The sequence below is a fragment of the Rhamphochromis longiceps genome, linkage group LG13, assembly GCF_057381845.1.
Source record: "Rhamphochromis longiceps isolate RC_006_pf linkage group LG13, R_longiceps_female_GT1.1, whole genome shotgun sequence".
NCBI lineage: Eukaryota > Metazoa > Chordata > Actinopteri > Cichliformes > Cichlidae > Rhamphochromis > Rhamphochromis longiceps.
In genome coordinates, this window is record NC_140569.1 from 10,782,568 (window position 1) to 10,802,285 (window position 19,718).

Consider the following 19,718-nt stretch of genomic DNA (forward strand, 5'->3'; position numbering starts at 1 on the left):
AATATTAATTATTTTACTACTTGATCTTATTTAGGAATTATTATTTTTTGCTAAATACAGTTCTGTAAAGATGCATGCTCCCTTCAAAGATCCATGTGGTACAAAATGGCAGAACTATGAGTGTTTGTATCACCACCAAACAGTAAAAATGATCTCCTTTGTTAAGCACATCTGAAATGTAATTTCACTTTTACAGCTTAGTTCATTCTTTACAAAAATAGCTTCTAATTTTTTTTATATTGTACAATATGAGAGTAATGGCTGTCATATGTCATAATTTTTTAAAGGGTTAACAATTACTAAGCAAAAATCAACTGGAAATTTTAAATTCGATTAATTTCAATATCTAGAATACAATAACTGAATGTTTATGAATTTTATATAGGCAGGTTTACTGATCTGAACAGGGAATGATCTTACTACATTTGACAATTTGTGATTTATGTCATACTGAAAGCACTAAAACCTCTAGAATTAAAAAATGTTTCCATTTGATTTATAGAAATTGATGTCAAAAAGAAATTTCAGTGCCATATATACTAAAATATGTGAAACAATAAAAAAATGCACCTAAACACCTTATTTAAAATCACAAAATACATAAGAATTTACATAATAAACAGTTTTAAAGGACAGATTAATGTAATGTAAATACTGCAAGAAAATAGATAATTCATGAGACTCTTAGATTAAAATCATATTACACACAGTAGTCCCAAAAATAAACAATTGTTTTGGAATTAAACAACAACAAACCAAACTTTCTGACCTCCATACTATTGCAGCTCTAAGCCTGCTGGTTCTTCCTGAAGACATACTTGGTATATCTTTATAACAAATTGCTGTTTACGCCCTATCTAGCATGTAGCCGAAGCCCCGATCAGGAATGCGGCAGATAGAATTCTTCCAAGATTCACGAATCTTCAGAGAGCAAAGGATCAAATCTTAGATTCTCAGATGTACATGTCAGGAACTGTCATCCGTGGAGTAGACATGTGGCAGCACAGCGTGAAAGCCTTGAGTCATCTGCAGCCTTCTATTTTAAGAGATGAGAACAAATGGATAAATGTGTATAATAAGTTGCAGAAAAATGAGATGAAATCGGCATCGGCTTAAGAATGCTTAACTGGCTGGAGGAATTAATCCATGACCACTTCACGAAAAAAGATTGCCAAAATTTACAGCCGAGAGCAGGTGAGTCACCCCAGTAAGATTATTATCATGAAATCAGTCTTTATCTTATTTCTTCTTTTGTTTCTGTTATTCTTTTGTGCTGTTTTAACATGATAATGTTTTACTCTGTTCTCTTCTTTACAACTTTTGCTTTTTTCGTGCAGTGACTTGAGCTGAAACTGCAGACATGGCTCACTCCTGACAAACACAGAGAGAGCATTAAAACATGCTTGGATTCCTTTCAGGAGGGTTATAACTAAGTGTTCAAACTAATGACAAAAGTTTTCTAGAGACAGTCATTATTACCAGAAGATAAACTGCAATACTTTTAGCAGTACCCTCAGGTCAACATTTGATTTATGACTAAACACCTGCAAAACTAATGACTCTTCAACCTCAGCTGTGGGGCTATGGTGTTTAGTAGTTGATTAAAAAATATTGAATCGACTATCAAATAAGCTAACACACTGAACTAAGAGTGTACGAGTTCATCTTCAACATGGGTGCTAAAATGTTTGCTTTTACCTCCAAAATAGTGTCTAAAAAATTTTATTTAATTATAAAGGGAAGTTTTAAACCTTCAGCCAACAACAGCAGGCTCATGTTTAATGAAATAAATATTTATTTTTCTAATATATGTAAGAAAATATTGTAAACAGTCATCAAAGGCGTCAAAGTTTAATCTGGTTAAATTTTGTAAAAAAAACAACAACAAAAAAACAGAGTTTGTGAACAAAAGCACAGGGCAACCTACACATGACATCTACAAGAACTGCTCTACCATGGAAACCCATGTCACGAAGTCCCACACTGTAAAACATCACATGGTCTGTCACTTTGTGAGTTCCTGTGGTTCCTAAATGCTTCCACTTTCCAATAATACCACTTACAGTTCATCATGAAATATCTAGAAGGGAAAAGATTATACAAACGTAGTTGGTGTACCAGTGGCATCCTTTTTGAGTATCATCCATTCTTTTACAAATGTTTGTTAAAGCAGACTGTGTGGCTTTTACTTTATGCAAATGTGGCAATGGAATTGAACTGAAAACACCTAGATAATTCAAAGGTGTGACCAAGTAATTTTGTCCATATAAATGGTAATGGTAAATGGCCTGTATTTATATAGCGCTTTACTAGTCCCTAAGGACCCCAAAGCACTTTACATATCCAGTCATCCACCCATTCACACACACATTCACACACTCACACACTCAAATGTTAAAGCCTATGGTGATCCATATGGTTGCAGCTGTAATTAGACTTAAAAAAATTGGTCCATTTCCAATAAAATTCATTTATTTTGAGCTGAATGTTGGTATAACATATGTACCAATGAACAAAGTTTAAATTAGTAGTATTTACAGTAAAATACTCTATCTACTAACCCCAGCCTATATATGATCTTCAGTGCTAATGCACACATCTTTTCTGAGTCTGGATCATTCAACTCAAAACATTTCCTTTCACCGGTGCCCATATTGCCATTACCATTGTCTCGGTTTGGAGTATTACATGACCAGGCTTGTATTCAGGAAGCAGACAAAATGTATAAAATATTGAGACATTTATTATGACACATCAGCTTGATATCAAGGACAAGTGGTGAACACTTATTACTGCTGGCAAGGTCATATAATTTTAAAGTTCTAAATTCACACAAAATTAAACAATAACTCTGCAGAAAAGGCTATATAGTTCTGCACAGTAATAAGCTAGACTGATCAGAAAACCTCACTCAACAGAATCAGAAAAAAGACAACCACTGCAATATTTCCCCTTAGTTGATGTCAAATCAGTGCTAAATTATGATATTTCACAATTAATTAATCAATAACAATAATATAAAAGCAGTGTCAGTATTGAGTGCTACTGTAGCCAGCATGGCAGCAGAACATTAGCTCAGGATTAGTGTTCACTGATTGGTTAGGCTTTGTTCTGTTCAATTGAGTTAACATCCATTCATCCAGTTGATCACGGTGGTAGTCAACAAGGCCCCTCTGCCATTCCATGAAGATCAAATGTTAAAGGTTTTCCATCCAGACTTCATGTTCATTCTAGTATATTATTTACATATGTACATTTATATACTCTGATTGCATTAAACATGTAAAAGGTGTTTTAAGAGTTTTATCTCTTATTGTCGTTGTGTTGTCACAGTTTCATTTTTGTTTGTCTGTTCAAGATCAGGCACGTAGTCTGTGGCAGACATATAAAACTGAATGTCTCCATTATACTCTATAAAAAACTGTTGCATGCAAACAAATGCAGAAGCAAAAACAAATGTACTAAATATGTAAAATTTGCGAGGGATGCCTCCAGCATCCTGGACAAGCAGTCATTTCCTGAAAATAACAAAAGGTTAGTTTGTGCATAGATATGAACAACAGCGTATAACTTATAACCTATAACGAGACCCTGATAAGGATAAGCGGAAGAGAATGGGTGGATGGACGTTTTTCATGGAATTTTCTTTTTTTTAATGGAAAAAAAAGAAAATTCCATTTGTTTTGTATACTCTGGTACTGATAGGAAGAAAGAAAAGAAAGATCAAAATGGCCTTCAAACAAATATATAATGTGAAACTCAATTTTTAATTTGTTATATTAGAAACACTGTAACTCTTATTGTCAATATTTAATAATTTGTGTTCAACTTTTTTACCCATTTTCTGGCTTTTTTTCTGTCACAACATGAAAAACCGAAGCTGTTTGTTTGAATTAAAAAATAAATAATCATTTATTGCTTCGATTCATAATTGTTTTGGTTTTTCTTTACACCAAAATACCACACAGAGGTGTATATTAAAAAAGTGTTAACTAGAGTTAATGTACATTCCAAGTTGCAATTTTTACTCCAACCGACATGCACATCATTTTTTAAATCCCTTCAGATATCATCGGTATAACTGTTGGCAGCAAAGTTGAGCTGCATTGCCCTAAAATGTTGCGCATGTATCATCACCTCCAGCGCGACAAGAAACAGCAGCTGGGGGTTGGAATGAAGGAGCTGACTGACTGATTGATAAGCAGACTGCATGCTGATGTGTTAGGCAAGAATGGCAGGGAATGTGTGCCACGCAAGCCGAAGGCCAAAAGGCAGACGCTGTGCTTCACCGTGCTGTCCTGCCCACGGCCTTGACAACTGATCTATCTGCAAAGAGAGAGAGAGAGGCTGATTAGCTTAAGAGGGCCTGAGGGTTTCATTACAATATCACAACAAACAATTATCATGTCTCTAAAGGGATAGAAACACATGTGCATACACACTAGTGGCCGCGCACACCAATGTTTTATGGCGAATATTGTAAATCAAACCTGGCTACGGTGTGGGAAAATTAAAAGGCATACTATCAGTATTTCAATTCTTTCAGTGTCAGTGCGTCACCCCATTTATATTTATTGATTTCATAACTTTGTTATTGTTTTGCTCTCAAGCAACAGGTGGTTTAAAAATCGTTGTAAATGTCAGAGCAGAAACCAAAACAGGTGAGAGGTTTCCTGGTCTTAACCTTTATATCCTGTTATTTTCACGGACTGTGTATAGCTCATTAAACCTGTGAATTTTATTGTTAGTGATAAAATATATTTAGCACCTTAAGCTCTGCTTTGCATTAACATTGAATTGACTTTGAGCGAGATTTACTATTAACTCATCGGATAAATTAATATATAAACATTTAAATTAAATGATAGGAATAAAAATCGAATTAGATTTTATTTAATTATCCACCATAAAGAAGCAAATGAAGCTCATGTAATTTTACCAGGCTATGGCCATTTAAAACTTACATTGTATACACTATTAAAGAGCTGAATGTGGAAAAAAGTGAGGCACTCTGGTTAGCAGCCTGTGGGGCTCAGACAAAGAGATGGTGTTGGGTTGCATTGCAGTGGCCTTTGCTCAATACTCACTGTGCACATAAATACACACACACGCACTGCAGTAACCTTCTGCACGGTCCCCAAGCAAAGGTTATGTCCCACACGCCACTTAAGTCTCATTTGTGGGAGCCAGACCAGAACAGCTCATTCATAAATTTATGTAGCTGATACAAACCTTCATAAATAACGTACTGAGTAATAAAACAATGTTGAGTGAGAATGTATTCTCACGTTACTATTTTTTCCCAAAGTATTTTAAAAGTAAAATGTTGCAGTGAGTGTTTTCTTTAAACAAGCAATGTTTAAATTTAACAGGAAATTAATGGGGGAAAAGTAGCTGCTGGTACAAAATCTGCTCAGAAGACGTGGAAGCCAACAAATGTCTACACTGTAAAACTGAAACAAAACTCCTGCCTTTTATTCCACCCCTCAATTCAGTAATGACACATAATCACCAGAATTGATGGCACACAGAATACATTTGTACCATCGTCAGTGTGTACTAATTATCCAGCTGACTAACAGCAGCCCAAATGTATTAAAGGTTAGTAACACACTCATTACTCGTCAACAATGTCCAGAGCTCTTGTCAGCCTGATGATTAATGACCATCTCACTTAGACAATATTGCTTTAGCATGATTTCTAATAGAGCAACTTGAACTGCCACCAACACATAGAACAAATTGGAGTATAATCTTTGGATAAAACACAGAGCATCGGCACTTTTGTTACATAAACTAAACTGCAGTGGACAAAACACAGACGCAGACAGACGAGCTTTGAGTGGGGGTGGTGGTGAATTATTGCCTGATATGTATGCCGTTTCATTTTTGGGGTATTCTTTTACTTATTGCATATTAGGAATTGGTTTTAGTTGCCTGTGAGATGATTTAAGCTGTAATTAAAATAAAATGCACCCCGACTTTGATTTGACACTAATACTTTGATTTTCTCTTGAATACATATATAAAATCATTGGAATATATTGATGATAATATGGCAATAAAATTTGTATTTTAGATATATGGTAAGGTTTCATACCAAAATATGTCAATTGAAAAAAAATAAGATCAAGACTATTCAATAATTTTATTTTATTTCTATATTTTGGGAGGGGGGAGAGTCCCGGTCAATTTAACTAACCACTTAAAAAGGGCACTGAAAATCCTGGGACTGTAGCTGACAAGAACTATCGGCATGATTATGAACACTGAAATAAAGTCTTTACAGTTACCGAGTTTTGAGGCTTATCTGGCCTCAACATATAGCACTCAAAAATCATTCGTTATTACTGATTCAAATATATGTATACATTTAATATTGGTGTTAGTGTCAATGCCTATGTATACATTCATGTAAAAGGTCTGAATCAATATGTGTGTGTGTTCTGCAGAAGTGTATGGTGTTAAAAGCGCCAGTTGGGGGGATCATAGCAGGGACTGCAGCATGCGGTCTTAATTCAATTTAAAGCTCTGTGTTTTGACAGGAGTTAAGAGTTAGATGTAGTGGCAAGAAAGCTCAGCAGTCTGCACTAAAAAGATCAAAAACACATACATTTACTCACGTATACATACAGGAATTCACTCAATGCATCACAGTTGAACTTGTATCTCACATTAAATCTGTTAAAATGTAATTTCATTAATTCCTTGCCATAAGAAGCCGTGAGATGTGTAGCATGAGTGTTGCATTATAGGTACATAATAAAAGTCTCCATTATTCTCATTGTATTATCAGTGTTGGTTTCATAACTCTGTAAGGATCTAATACTGCATAATTAAATAACTGTCAAATACTTATTCAGCTAATGAGCGCCTCGAGGAGTGAGCAGCGGTGTTGTCCACCATAAAAATGATGGCAATAAACGGTAATAAAAATACCACAAATTAATAAAGTCGAACCAGACAGCCACTCCGTCTCTCTGTCCTGATTACACATATCTTCACTGGGGTTTGTGTGTGTGTTTGTGTGCCTCTCACATGCCCGTGTGTGGGAATTTATGGGCCCCTGGAGAAAGTAAGCAATATGTTTGAGATTTGCATACGGCTGGAAGTAAAGTATATTCAAATTGTGTATATTATTAGTAATGTTCCCATAAGGCACAGGTAAATATAAGCCGTTCACCCTGTTGTGTGTGTGTGTGTATGTATGTTGGCATATCAGTCTAAAGCTACGTGCTGCTGTGTGTTTCTTTTTTTTTTGCAGCATGTTTGTGGTCAGATGCATGTTTGTATGTGTAGTGTCTTGGCTGTTTTTCCACAGGGCTACGTGGGTGTGCGTGGGTGTGCGTTTTTGTGTATTACAGATAGGAACACAGAAGGGAGCAAGAAAAAGATGGAGAGAGAGATGTGATTGCGGTATTCTGGTAGGTAGGTAGGTTATGGGGCCTATCTGTTTCACGTCTTCCCTTCCCATCGTCTGGTTTCCTGCCATTGATCAGAACAGCCCACCTCCTCCCCTTTTTTCTCCTCTCCCTCTGCACTGATGGACGGAGAGAAACCTGATCGCCAAGCAAGGAACTGGAGGTGGGTGGGGTGGGGGGACACAACAGCGAGGGAGCAAGGAGAAGAAAAGGGTGAAGGCATCAGTGCCGTCTGCAACCTCCTCTGTCAACCATGCAGAGAACCCTGCAAAGAGCCACATCATAAATGGAGTATCTTATTCTGCCCTAATCTAATTTCTCCATTCCTCTCGGCTTTACTGTAAAATGAAAAGATCATCTAACTCTGTGTGTGTGTGTGTCTGTGTGTGTGTGTAGACGAGACACAGTGAAACAACAGAGACCGAGCCAAGGAGATCGTTAGCGGAGAACTGAGAGTGAGGAAGAGAGCGTGTGTTTTCCATGGAACAGATGTTAGAGGAGTGTCACTCACTCGTATGGGGACCCCTCTTGCTGTAGCACCCTCAGAGCCATAACACAACCTCCCATCGTCCTCTGACACACAAATCTCCACTCACACATGTCCACATGCTGGGATTTTGAGTGGCAGTTTCGCTGTTGCTCTCGCATGCCGGGGGGGGTCATCACCTTTTCCATCTGTTCCTGATTGGCCCCCCGATGTGGAAAGTAGTCGCCTTACAAAGTCCTGTCCCCTGAACACAAAAAAGGAAGAAAAAAAAACGTGAGGTAGAAATCATTTTTTGAATTTTTTTAACCTTTTGAGGCAATTTAAAGTCTCCGAACGAAAATGTAAAACATTATATTGCAGAAACTCTACTTTGACATGAGCCAGAAGAGCTTACCCAGTGCAGGGGGAAAACCTGCCCGAGTAGACATCAGAAACAGTCTGAATTTGAAGAAATGGAAGGAGCAAGTAGATATAATCTGTCACCTGTCCCTCGCACGTGTAGTTCGACTCTCACAAATGATAGCAAGTGTCTACAGAAAAACAGAGCGAGTCCATCACCACTTTGACGAAACCAGAATTCTGTCACGCTAGGTATTTTGCACATAGGTTAGAAGTTATGTGTACGTGTTTCATTGTGTGTGATCACCTATTTTGCACCACATTCTTGCAGCAGTTATAAAAAATCTAAAGGACATCGGGCTACAGTGCTATACATCTATCAGACATACACCAACTCTTCTGAAACTAAATGTGAAGTTGTGGAAACAAGTTCTGTTTTCAGCTAAATAATAAAACCTATTTGATGGCATTACACTAAGAATATATATCACCCTAAAAATATCAAAAGGAATTTATTGCAATTGGAATATCAGTTGGATATGGAGGATGTCTACATTTTGTATTTACTTCCGAAGAAGTATCCCTTCAGGACAATGATGAACTTTTAATCTGATTCAGTGGCTTTTCATTTGGCTGATGAATATTAATGCCCAACTGTCTTGTTTATTGCCAGCTTCCCTTTGTAAGAAGAGCATTTAAAACTGTTAGAAGTGGTCTCGATTTCATATAATGCAGAAGTATTTATGATAGAATAATTGCTAGTACCAAAAAATTGTAATCTGAGAATTGTTAGGTGTTTGTTTTTCTTCAACAGACTCATGTTGCACACAGATTTAGAAATAACAAATTATTGCTTCTTATTAATTGATTAGGTAACATGTTGTTGTTTTGTATTCACTCAAATATAGCTGAGGATTTTTATATATTGATTCATGTTTTTAGATTTCTGCCCTCACACAGAGACTGCTTTTCCTTCATTTTATGGATTTCGTTCTCGTTCTGATCTCACAAGTCAGACTTCGGGTCAATACTGCAACCCGATAGGACCACACAGTCTGGTCCCTAAACCCCAGTAGGCTCCTACCTCCACTGTCACAGCATTACTGACAAATTATTCACCTCCGCAGTACAGTCACAGGGAATGATGGGGGGGAGGAAAAAAAGAGCAGACACGTTGATGAGGTTAAATTAAGCATGGTAATGCCTCTTTCCCATATCACATTTGCAGCTGGCGTATGTTTTAGAGATAAGAATTGTAGACTGTTGTCTGTGTTAAACGGCTGGGTAACCTTTAGTAGTTCCAAGAGCCATAACAAAACAATCTCAATGCAAGAAGTGTTTTGTTAAAGGTCTAGCTTTTAGTTTGTTGGCATCTACCTGGAACTGTTGTTGAAGTGCAGTGTGCTCTAAGTTTCAGTTCCTAGATCCGTGTTTTTAGAAGCCACTGATTCTGGTCACTGTTAGTGCCTTTAACACAGTTTCCTGGAAGACTGAAACAAGACTGTGGCCTGTCTATGTGTTTCTCTCTTAATATTTTGGAGGTTTAGTAATTCTCAAACAACCCCGATTCCCAACACCATCAAAAAAATAACTCGGTTCAGATACATATTTAACACACAGCGGCAGGAAATGTGGAAGAAAAGAAAAAACAGCTTAAAACAGTAAGAGTTCATTTTATCTACAGTGAAAATCTCCCGCAGATGTGTCCGCATTTATCAAACTGACTGATCTCCTCTGCTCGCCTGTACATCCTGCTGCGCTGCCATTGTGTTTCTGCTCTAAGACTTGGGAAACAGACACAGAGAGGCTTTTGGGAGGATTATTATGGGTTGAAGGAAAAACAGGCTGGTGGATGGAGAGAACTCACTAAAGTGGTGGGAGATGAGTGGTTGGACGGAAGCTGAAATGAGCTTTGTGTTAATCCAAGCAGGATGGGAGGATGGAGAAGATGAGCCGAGGTCTGTCTGCTTCCCTCAATTTAAATGACTGTATATGTATGTGTGTATAATAAAGGATCATCGAAGGTCACACCGTTATATACGGAAATTTGGTGACGCCTTCCTTTTACTAAGCTTTCTTTTAAAACCTCCCGTATTAGGATTAGAATTTGGTTTAAATAAATAAAAATGAAAAAGAAAATATTGCAGTCATCATCTCAGCTTTAAAAAACACAAAACAAAAGCTATCTGGTTTCACATTGCAGTGAAAGGAAAGCCACTGCTGAGGAAAATGACACCAGTCAATCTGAGAAGACTTATTTGTGAGCTATGATAAAAAGCAAGACTCGCATGCACAAATACATTTTCCTGAGGCATTTTGTGGCTCCTCCTTAGTAGTTTATTCCCAATCTGCTGTGCTAATAGAGTCAGAAAATGAATTTACTCCCAGTCACCAAAGCAGTTTTTAATAAAAGGCAAATTCCCTCTCTGCGAGAGTTATTGCCAGCAGTGTCCTTACCACCTCAGAGACCAGCAATTATACCCTAATGGCATTACACTGTCTCGCTAACAGTTATTAGCATTAAAACTTCTCATACAATATATGCAAAGTTATTATTTGCAATTCTTGAAATAAACAAATACATTGATATAATTTATGTATGTGTTATAGAGAAAATTCATATTATGCACAAGTTCTCCAAAGAAATAAAAGTTAAATATGAGGAAAGTGAGAACTCTACATGGTCAGAAACATGAAGCTGATTTATTTTAACCAATCTAATTTGCTTTAAATTAAACCCTTAACCCCTTGCCCATGTATTAACTGACTGTATAAATGGATTACAGTGTGTTAAAGCACCTACGCTGTGTTGGTCACTGCTGGAAACGGGCATTTTACTGTGTAAATAAATGATTTAATGCATTGAAACTTTTCCGTTAATTCACCCTGAGGAACTTCACAAAAAACTAAGGTTATGCAAAGGAAATTAGATGATTTCATTTTCCGTGCCTTGAGAGAAAAAAGCACCAGCTGTCGTATTTGTAGGAGTTAATAAATGTCATGGCCAGAAACTGAAGTTTATGCCCATGACCGGTGTACACACCCTGAGTGAAGCTGCTGTACGGCTGCAGAGAATATACTGTGCTTACTGTACTCTCAAGCCTTCCTGATGAACGTTATGCTCACTCTGAAAACTCTGCTGACTACTAAACAAGCTAGTTACACTTTCACCTCTGTATTCTACATAGAAATATTTTGTGACTATTTAAAATACCGCATGCATTTGTATAATATATATTTACTACACCTCTTATTACATGATGATCTAAAGCACCTCGATCCTAATGGTTTCATGTCTGAAAAAAATATTTTTCAAGCTTCTGTAACCATGTTGTGGGATATAAATGACATTTTTAAAAGTGGTAAATATTTAATTTGGCAAGTTCTTTATTGTACTAGATACACATTACACTTTTCTAACTATTAATGAGCCATTTTAGAATTGCTTAAATAAAGTAATTAATCTTGCGTTTATTAAATTCACCTACAGTGCATGATGTCATCCTTCCAATATTTAAATACAAAGTAAAAATGTATATGTCAGAACTACATATATGTCAGAACTTCCTTCAAACAAGGAAACACTCCAATCACTAATCTAATAAATACAACCTGCAATAAATCACTAATTATTTACAGAAGAGCCCTTTAACAGCTTTGGACTGTGCATCTCTCAGACCCACAGGTCCCCATTCTCCATACCCTCTGCGCTAATGCAGCACTAATGCAGTGAATGGGGGGCTTGTTTTTATTAGCCAGTGTCCCACTGTTTGGATAATCTCTCGATTTACCAAAGCCCCTCGTTGACAGCCCTCCTCGTTGAGTCCCGAGCCCCTGCAGGTGTCCAAACACCAGCTAATGGAGCCAGCACGCTCTTTAGGCAGAGAGATATATGGACTCCATTTTGTCAATGTAAGATTTTTCTCTGCTGGGCAGCATATGTGTCAAAGTCCCAGATTTATCATGGAGATAGCTTTGGCAACTCTCGTTCTGGCACAGACTCGGAAAGACACCATGTTAAATAAAATAATGTGCAAAAATAGGACACTCAAATGCTTCCGGCGAGTTCTTCTCCAACGCTAGCTGTCCAGCAATCAACACATGTCAAACATAATAGGCATCAGTTGTACTGTGTTTATAAATGCCATGTGACTACATATCTCGGCCAAAGAAGAAAACAAGAGCAACACTGCCACGTTACCTTTGATTCCACAGGAAATACACAACCTAAACCGCTGATGGTATTAAAGTGGGATTTGAACATTTGTTTATGGCGATTTCATCATGTCAGAAAAGCCCAAATAGAAATATTTAGCTGTAAATTTCTTTTTTTTTTTTGGTACTTTTTCCAATGACAGAGGAGTTGAAAGAGCTTTAAAGTCTTATAAACAGAAGGAAAAATGTTGCTTCAGGGAGTTTAAAAGATATGCATGAGCTTTGTAGAATAATAACTTTTTTTAAGTTCATCTTTTTAGGAATGCGCACTAGGCTTCTATAATTTTTTGCCACAGGTTGAACCTCCATCTATTAAATTCCATGAAGGCATTGGAAACTATCATTTTGATCTCGATTAATATTTCCTACTCTCATATTTGCAGAGCAGCAGAAACAGGGAATGCAATAAGAGAGTTGTGTATATGATGGTTTTTCATGTCAACCCATCAGAATGGATGATGACTTCACACCAAGCCGGGTAGGGTGATGACGGGATAGACCCTAATGTAGACAGCCATAAACACAGCAAGCCATCTCTAATCCTGAGAGGCTCCTTTGTGTACCTCACACTGCACAAACTGTTTTGATGAATCTCCCGACCCCTGACCCTCCGATGACGGATGACGCTCTGAGGGGAAATGTAACCAGAAGGCAGCAGATCACCCCGGCCATCCTGTTTGGGAAATGAAATGCACTGTTGCTTCATCATCCAGAGTTTTTACTCTACACGCTGTGGAGAGAGGCATGAATGCAGTATAGATTTAGTTTCGCTTGCATTAACGTGAATTACAATTGTTGTAATTTACAGGATAACTCACTTTTTCCATTCTGTTTACATTTATATAAACTGTATCTTGAATATTTTACTCAAATTATTTACTTGACGTAACCGAACGGGCTGAAAAATGCACTTCAGAATAAAAACTGATCCGGTTCGGTATTGAAGTGGTTTAACATCTGGGGCCCAGACACAATCACTTGTCATGAAGTCTAAACTACATTTCTACCACATCATACAAAGGCTCCCACAGGATTAAACTGTGCATCAGTCATAGCTTGTTAAACTCAGTATTATCGATGACATGTTGACAATAGCTAATAACAGCTTAATAAATGTCATTACATTGAAAGAGTATATGTTGAAATAGGTAAATTGTTTAATTTGTTGTGTTTGTGATTTGTCTTTCCAAATCAAATTATTATTAGTTTTAAATTACGAAATAATGCTTTGATGATTATTTGCAAGAGTAATATTTACGCGTTTTAGATGCAGTTTAAACAGAATGAACTGTACTGTTTTCGCGGACATGAAAATCAACACAAGGGCACTCTTAACACACACACAGCGCACAGATCCACAAACACACACACACAGGTCATGTCTCCTCGCACAGAGCCTGTTTGTAAGAGAAACGCATTTGTGAACCTGACAGTGGAAAATCTGAGCTGCTCCTTCAGCCTCCGTTTGGTCTTGGCGTTTTGATTTGTTTGACAGGGAAGAAAATTATAACAGCAGGGGGAAAGAAATTTGAAAATATGACTGGTAATACTTTCAAAACACAGATATTTTCCCTGCTGTCTTCACAGAATCCATAGTGGGAGTCTGCATGTGTCTGTGTGCTTGGACCGTTTGGGCTTGTACTCTGCTCTTGTGTTTGTATGCTTGTTTACATATACTGTGCATGTGCGCACACATGTGTGCACTTCAGGATGCAACGCTACAACAATGAATCATCTTTACTGATGACATGGTACGCTAATCGTTTGTCTATATATTGCAGGTTTGTTTCCATATCTCAAGGGTTTCTTGCGGTCTCCTCAACATTTCTCTGACTCGATTCCATGATCTTCATTTCATTCATGTATTTATTTATCCAGTTTGCTTTATTGCTTTGATTCTCTGAGCCCGGGGTTATTTTGTTTTAATGAACGCGTTATACTTCTCCTTTGTTAGACTCAGTAACTGAACTTTTCAGAGTAAACTTTTCTCATTGGATCTGATGGTTCAGTTGAGGAGAGCAAACAGACTGTTCTTTGATTATTCATAAATATGGCATATTCACCAAGAAAATGACCCAGGGAGTAAACTGAGAAAATTACACCGCAAAGAGAAAAAAAGTCGACTTTGTCAGCGTAACATCTTTGCATCCCGATTTCAGACCATGTTCCTCCACTGTTTATATTGCTAAACATTATTACTTTTCACTTTGGGAAAACACCTCATGCTGCCAAAACAACACTTTATGCTACTGTTGACCTCTTGACCCTTCAGCCTTATCCTAACCACAGCCACGTTCCCACTCTCTAATAAACTCAGCAGCCACTTAAATACAGCCATGCCTGAAAAACTGCATAATAATATTTTCTATTGATTATTAATGTAACTCTACAATTTAGTGTGCCACAGTTGAAGCTGTTGATAAGACAGAAAGCTGAATATTGTTTTAGGGTAAAATGAGAAGAGCTACGGTTTAGCTGTGTTTGTGTTTAAATCCAGACTAATCACTCATCAGCTCCTGTGTATGTGCTACAGCTACTGTGCACATAACAACTCACCTCCCCAGAGAATGCAAGATACCGCCATCATCAAAAATCTGTCTAATTGGCTTCCAGCATTAATACAATGGCCACTGTCACCAACCAGTAGCAGACTAAATGTAATTTTGCTATTTGCTGAGGTAAAACTGCTGCCCTGTTTCAAAGTAAATCTTTTTTTGATACAAAACTGTTCAGTATATATATTTTTTTTCAAGTCGACCTGTTGTTTTTGCCCTTACGGTGTATTTCACACACTTACTGAGTGGACCTAATCCTTATTGGATGAGGCATGCAGCATAGCTAATATATCAGACAAGCTTGTGGTGCAGCAAGTCGCACAGATTAAATGACTTCAGTGTTTGGGTTGCGAGGGCTGAGTGTTGGTCATCGGTCCATGCCAGAAATGAACCTAAATCATTCAGAGGCAAAAAACAGACACAGAAAACACTGATGCTATTGTGCGGTGTGTGCAAACCTAGTAAAGCTGTTAGTGAAGTGGAGAAAGGCAGTAAGGAAAGAAGAGGAAGACAGATGAAGCAACTGAAATAGCAGAGACTAAAAAGTGAAGAAGGAAAAAAGTGATAATTAAATGAAAACAAAGGAGGTGTGAACTTAATCCAAGAAAGACAAAGAAGGACATAAATGATAGAAGAAGAACAGGATAAAAAGAGAAACAGGAGGAAAGTGAGGGAGTTTTAGGAGAATCAATGCAGCGTCTCTCCACTGGGACCGAGCTAACAGCACAGCAGACCGTGGATCTCAGGTGTCCAGTCGATGGCTGATGCATTAGGCTGCTGATACCCGCTGCTTTGGGTTCAAACACACATTTTCTTAATACAACATGAGCCCATTTCCCCCCCTCATTAATCATGTAACCTGATTAGGGCTAGAGGTCTGGCCCGTACTGAACCCTTCTCCACTCGCCGCCTTTCATTTTGTCAGGCACACACATGTGAGAATATACATGTGTGTTTATGCAGAGATATTAACCCATGGTTTCCCATATGTTTAAAGGAGGACGTGTCAGTGCAATCAAACTAAAGCTTATGCATATGTCTTTATACACTCACACAGTTCTATACATAAGGTTTAGTAAACTGGGACTGTTGCCTTTGTTGCTGTATTTACCGAAATTGTCCTTTCAAATAGACATTTATTTAGCAATGATCCATCTGTATCAAAAATCAGTATTAAAAGTATAATAATTTCTTCTTAAAACAGCTGGAGAATATCATTTTTAGTAAAGTTTTATCAAACTTGAGCAAACTATTGGTTACATCAGTGAGGAGCAATTTTCAGAAAAGTTAATTATACTTTTCCTAATTCTTTTGTACTATTTTATAAACTAGGTCAAAGTACCATCACATAGATACACTAAACATTGAACTGGGGTGAGACAGCACTGGGAGGCTATAGGAGAGTGGGGAAAAATGTTCCATACCTTTATAAAAACTTTAAAAAAAATGTAGACCTAAGAGTATTATGATTATGACTAATTTAAACCGCGCATCAGGGTGAAGAGTGTGAAAGATAGGCTGACAGATAGAGTTAAACCTAATACCACTGAACTGAATGCCTCTCTGGTATTCATCAACATATGACCGGTCTAATCATTGATTGGCTCAGGTTCATTGCCATGCAGTAGAAGTGAACTGTGACAGATAACCCAACGCACTTTAATTCTAGAGAAGGGTCACATAATGGTGTTCTGTCGTTTGGCCCGCATAACCTAAAACCAAAGCAAATTTTCCCCTTTTTTTCATTTTCTTATAAAGATCCGTAAGACATGTATTTAGTGACAGTAAATATTCGCACGATTCTTATTCTTTCGCCTTGCTCACCTAATGTTTGTTGTGTCTTGTTCTTACCAAGTCAGATGCTCGCAAATACAGAGACTGTTTGGGGAAAAGCTACCAGACCTTCATTTTAATTTGATTCAAGTATGCACACAAGCAACAGTCACTGGACTGTTCATGTAGATTCTTTTTTTCCCCACCTTGACTATTTCAGATGAAAAGACATGACAGATGTTCCATAACTGCTTTTGATTGCTGTACAGTTTGTCCACTTAAACTTTCTTTGACTTCAGTTTGTTTATAGACACATCAAATTAACACACACACACACTTACACATATATTTACCACTGTATATCTGGCAGTGCTCAGTGTAGAGTTCATTTTCTTCTGCCTACTTACACTTCTTCTGCCAGAAGCTCCTGTTTGTATAAATTCTGATTAAAATGTGTATTTAAATATTTAAAGACAAAAACATTTTGATTTCATTTTTGTTCATTTATCCCACCCCAAAGTATTATCAAAGTATTGTGTTTTATTATGTGTGTGTACTTTCAAAAGCCCTTTACTCAGTTACCATTAACATTTAAAGATTTGTTTTACAACTCGTGATTTTACATACATTATACATATGATTTGCATATATATCAGAAGCGTCAGAAGCTAAACAGTTTGGATAAGTGGATTAAGATTGCCTGTTCACCGCACCTAAACGAATGGCATTGCAAATCATGTGTGCATATGTAGGTCTGTATAACCTCCTAGATTAATGACTTACGTCACTAAGTTTAAGGTAAATAGACCGATACTTATCTAGTTCCTTTCAGCTTTACTTGAGGACTCAAAGCACTTTCTTATTATAATCTTCATTCACCTATTCACACACACATTCATTTTTTTCTGCGTCTAAGCACTTTTAACTCGCTTGTGAGCCACAGCCACATTATGGAGGCACTGAATGTATTAGTTGTCTCCAACACTGTTACTGTGTTTATGGACTGTGTAAAGTTAATGTATTAACATCCACTCAGTTTATAGACAAAAAAGACTTTATCTATGAAACCTAAAATAGTTTATTAAATTGGATAATATTTCATGTTCAAAATTACATTTTACAGCTGGAATATGAAAACCTGAGAATTATGAGTTTTTTTTAAAGGTATAAATAATTTGAGAGTAGAAAAAAGGTATAACTGTAATATAATTATTGCAAATATGTTTACCAACAAATAGGTACAATTACATTTATTCTAACACTCTCAAAAATCAAACAAGTATATTTTTTAGCATTTAATAATAAACATCACTTTTATGTAAGTACATGTGACTAAATTAACTTTCACGACAGTCGTTTTTGGATTTCTGGCTGTTACCAGATTCTCTATTGAAGGTACAAATTTTGTGTTTGATGGTACTGTGATTAGTTTCTCACTTTAGATTAATATATATATATATATCTTAATAATAATAACAATAATCAGAAGCTGGGATTTAAATTGCAACTTGTCTTTAGTGTCTGATTCCATTCAGAAAAACACTTTCAGGGCTGTTTGAGTCCTGGAAGGACTTTCTTAAGTTTGAGTTTCTTAAGGAAAGTAAGGATAACATCAAGTTTGTTCTAAGAGAGGAAACACCATAGACTCATTTGATGTTTTTACTTTGCTACCAGGGTGACATAGTTGCATCGATGACTACAGGAGTATCCATCTAACTAAAACACTCCAAATCAGAGATCACAAGGTAAGATCTAGATCATAAGGTATTGTAATCTACCCACAAGTACTCAAATTTTGTCTAATAGGACCGATGAGATCGTGCAGTAAGCAAATATTTTTAGTTTTAATACAAGAAAATGCTAACAGTTTTTAGTAACCCTTACAATCCACTGTACACTTAAAGACTGGGAATTAATTATACTTCTAGAGCTAAATGTCTGTTTTTCTATTCCTGCATTCAGAAGTGCTTGAAAATGCCAATAAAATATAAATCTTTCTGATAATACTTCCCTGGTTAAAACCCTGATAAACGATCCGTGTCCGCTGCTTTTTTTTATCTTAATTATAATCACACCAGCATCATCTTGGTGAAGTAGCAGCGATCTACCAGTCTTAGTGTGAGTGCACAGGAAGCTTCATCAGTAACAGAAAAATAAAAGCATAACATGCTTTTATTTTTATTCTTTTTAACATGTCTCTCTGCAGGTGTATGTTTGTGTGCTGACAGAGCTGGAGGGTAATAGAAGACCAGGTCAGTCTGGGTTTACATCCCTGACACACTGCCACAGATACCCCCACTGCGTCTGTCACTCAGCTTATGCACACATAAACCTAGACAGTAACATACAAACACACATGTGTACATGAAAACATGAAGAATTTTAAGTGTGCAATGAGTATAGTCGGTAAAAACAAAATATTTATCAGAAAATTGTTTTGGACTCTAAATTACTTTAAAAACCTTTAAATGAATTCAACCTTTTCTAACTTAACAGCTTTACTGAGTTTGCGGATTATTATTAATAACTTGTGGGATCTTTGAGAAGTAGATACACTTTGAAATCCCATGAAATTCATATCCATAGATATATGATCTGTGTAAAATAAACATTGTAGACAATGTAGACAATGTTTATTTTAGCAGACGTATTATCATGTAAATTACCTGACTTATTTGTTATTGTGAAGTGTCTTTTTCTTAGCCAAAAAATTAATTTCACCAAAAATTGCTCACACCACCTGTTTTATTACAAGAAATTACAGTCCACATTTTCATTCAAAAGAAGATTAAATTAAAAAAAAAAAAAGTTTATTAACATGTTATTCTCAGATGTATGAAATCTTTTCAACAATGTTACAACTATAAAACTAAAAGAGTAACTTAGAATACCACAGTTTTGTTACTTAAGATTGCCAACCTACAATTC

At 36.7% G+C, this 19,718-nt stretch overlaps 1 long non-coding RNA gene across 2 annotated transcripts in view; it reads right to left on the minus strand.

The window, feature by feature from the left end:
* Positions 1–366: 366 nt before the first annotated feature.
* Positions 367–19,718, minus strand: part of LOC146655393 (uncharacterized) — a 44,807-nt gene continuing 25,455 nt past the window's right edge. For both annotated transcript variants that reach the window (XR_014914298.1, XR_014914299.1), the window contains 2 exons: positions 7,933–8,152; positions 367–4,326 (listed from right to left, as the gene is read on the minus strand). This is a non-coding gene — a long non-coding RNA (uncharacterized LOC146655393). The remainder of the gene's footprint in view (positions 4,327–7,932; positions 8,153–19,718) is intronic.